This window comes from Mandrillus leucophaeus, unplaced genomic scaffold (assembly GCF_000951045.1).
Source record: "Mandrillus leucophaeus isolate KB7577 unplaced genomic scaffold, Mleu.le_1.0 Scaffold99, whole genome shotgun sequence".
Lineage (NCBI taxonomy): Eukaryota > Metazoa > Chordata > Mammalia > Primates > Cercopithecidae > Mandrillus > Mandrillus leucophaeus.
In genome coordinates, this window is record NW_012110807.1 from 2,260,694 (window position 1) to 2,263,831 (window position 3,138).

Consider the following 3,138-nt stretch of genomic DNA (forward strand, 5'->3'; position numbering starts at 1 on the left):
GAAACCCCGTCTCTACTAAAAATACAAAAATTAGCCAGGCGTGGTGGTATGTGCCTGTAATCCCAGCTACTCGGGAGACTGAAGCAGGAGAATTGCTTGAACCCAGGAGGTGGAGGTTGCTGTGAGCCGAGGTCGCGCCATTGTGCTCCAGCCTGGGCTATAGAACAAGACTCCGTCTTGGGGGAAAAAAAAAAAAAAAGTTCTGGAAGAAACTCTGGGTCATGCATATGGGTCCATGTGTTTATACCCATGAGCATGGGTACTCCCTTGCTCCCCATCCCAGCACCTCTCCTTGCCCACCTCTGTCTCACTGCCTTTGTTTATTCGCCTGTGGTCACTGTGGACTCTGCTAGACCCTGAGCCTGTGAGGGCAGCGGCTGTCTTCCTGTTCCCTGCACACCAGCACGTGACTCGAGCACAGGCAGGAGGAAGGCGGATGGAAACACAGGCACAGCCCGTGGCTGTTCCACCGTGTCCAGTCCCTTCCCTCCTCGGGCCTCTGTTTCTCATCTCTGCATATGCGGTAAAGTGCCTCATCTTTAGTCTGGGCTCAGGTGAGCCGCTGGGTTCCTGCTGGGCCATGGGAAGGGTTCTAACACCCAAAGGGCAGGGAGGATGAGGGCAGACAGCTCAGCTGCCCTCCCTCCATCCCGGGGCCTGCCACCTCCCCTCTGTCTTCTCCTGATTCTGGTCACCCACCAGGAGGGGCTCAATGTCCTGCTCAGCAAGTTCCCTTAACAGGCTGGGCAGCCAGGGGGGGTGCTCTGCTGGACTGGAGGAGCCGATGTGAGCCCAGGCCACCCATGGAGGCTCCCCCTGAAGAGAGGGAACAGACAACCCAGCCACTTGTCAGGAACCCAGACCAAATACCCCACCCCCAAGGCTCGGCACTAAGTGTCCCAGGGGCCTGGAAGGGCAGCAGGATGCTCACTTGGGGGCGGAACACTCACCTGAGGGAGGAACTGTACCTGCTCAGACTTGGGTTACCCACAAACTCAGCCCAGCAGGAGTCTGCTGGCCGCGCTAACAATGTCGACTGTGACGCTGCTGAGATTCTGCAAGGTGCTTTCAGTGTTAGCCCATTTTACAGAGAAGAAAGTTGAGGCTCCAGACAGACATGAGCTTAACCCTCTGGCCCAGTTCCAGTCACCAGCCATTCCAGAGGCCAGGGCCTGGGGCAGGGTATGTGGCACCCCAAAGCCCAGGTGAGGGTGACCTGAGGGTGGAAGTCTGGGCCTGGAGAGGCAATAGAGGGAGTGAGGACGGCTTCTGCCAGAAACAGGGGAGGGGTGTTTGAGACCTTGAAGAAGGTGGGACTGTGACAGTGGTGACTGTGGGAGGGGTCCAGCTCCAAGCAATAACTGGGAGAGACTTGGTGCAGGGCCCTGAGCTGAAATGGAGGAAAATGGAGATGGATTGGTCCCTGCCCTTAATGGGGGGTAAAATGCCAAGGCTGGGGGCAGAAGCCCAGAGGAGGGCACCAGGCCAGCCCAGACATGAGCTCTGTGGTATGTGTGTATTTACTGTGTGGCCAGAGGACGTGAGGAGTGTGTTGAATGGTCTGTGTGATGTTGTGGTGGGGGGATAAGTGTATCAGCATATGGAGTATGAGTGTGTGTCTGTGTGTGCATGCATGCACGCTAGAGCATGCACTTTTGTGCCTGTGATCTGTGTCATGCAGTGTGACCGTGCCTGTGTGGGATGTGGTCCCTGTGATGTGGAGAGTGTATGATGGTGTGTGTGTGTGTTGTGGGGTGATGCTAACTGGGACACTCTCCAGGGGAAAAGCCTAGCTCGGATGGAGGTGGAGGAGTTAACCAGGAAAATGGGAGAGGAACCAGCACGTGCAAAGGCCTGGAGGCATGAAGAGGGAGCCTGCAGCACTGGAGGACTTGAAAGTGGTCCAGTGAGGCTGGGGACAGGGAGCGAGACGCAGGGCCTGGGAGGGACAGGGCAGGCCTTCCTCCACCAGTTTGAGTTCCATTAGCTTGAGGGTGTGTACAGCCAAGAGGGATGGAGGGGCTGAGAGGAGGCCAAGCCACCACTGACCAGGTGGAGGGGTGGGGGGTGAGCCTGGACCGAGCAGGTGTTGGGTGGAGGTGGGGGAGTGAGAGCCAGGGCTTTCAACCAAGCCTCTGGGAGGCTGCAGGGCCTGGGATCCCAGACCTGAGCCTGATCCCTGCTCAGCCCAAGAGCTGTAGCCGGAAGGTTCTTAGTTTCCCCTTAGTAAACTGGGGCTCAGGATATTTCTGGAGCACTTGCTCTGTATAACTGGGCAAGGGCTGGGCAGGCATTTCCAGCATGAACACGTCTTCCCAGGCCCACTGGTTGGAGGGCACCGAGGGGTGAGGGTGACCTGAGGGTGAAGTCTGGGCCTGGAGAGGCCATAGAGGGAGTGAGGACAGCCCCTGCCAGAAACAGGGGAGGGGTGTTTGAAACCTTGAAAGGTGGGAGCGTGACGGTGGTGACCGTGGAAGGGGTCCGGGTTCGGGTCCCACGGGGGGGTCAGAGGAATGGAGCCGGAAGCAGGAGCCAGAATTTGAACCCAGGTGGTCTGACTCCAAGAGGGCCCTCTCACCTGACTTCAACAGTGACCTTAGCGGCTTCAACAGTGACCCCAGTAGTGACAATAGTGACTCACCTGCCCCATGGGCTTGAAACTGCGATGGTTGTGCTCTCCTTTGACCCTGTATCCTGGGGGACTCCACACGGTCATTATATTGTTACTGCGCCTTTTTAGAGATGAGAAAACTGTGGCCAGAAGCAGAGTGGCCTGCCCAGCGCTCCAGCGCCCCAGTCCCGCTGCAGACGATGTGGGGCAGTTTTCTCAGCACAGGCTGGAAAGCTCTCTTAGGTAACACGTGGAAGGCAGCGTGTGACCCGGCAGAAAGGAACTGTAATTCCGGGTGGCTGTACGACCTTGGACGGTCCTTTTCCCATCTCTGGGCCTCGATTTACCCAACTGTACAATTCGCCCCGTGAGTCTAGGAAGATTCGCTGAGCGTCTGCCAACTGGCAGATGAGGAAACCGAAGTTCAGAGAGTTGAAAGCACAGAGTTGCCTCAGGTCAGGCGGCCGGCACAAGGTGGCGCCGGCTTCGAAGCCGGATTCCGAGGGCGAGCCCTGCCCTCGGCCCCC

General features: G+C 57.8%; 1 pseudogene across 1 annotated transcript in view; it reads right to left on the reverse strand.

Annotated features, from left to right (window-relative positions):
* Window positions 1-1,600, reverse strand: part of LOC105532858 — a 22,953-nt pseudogene extending 21,353 nt beyond the window's left edge. The window contains exon 1 of the transcript XR_001005054.1: window positions 951-1,600. The product of XR_001005054.1 is annotated as an uncharacterized LOC105532858 (transcript). The remainder of the gene's footprint in view (window positions 1-950) is intronic.
* Window positions 1,601-3,138: the final 1,538 nt, after the last annotated feature.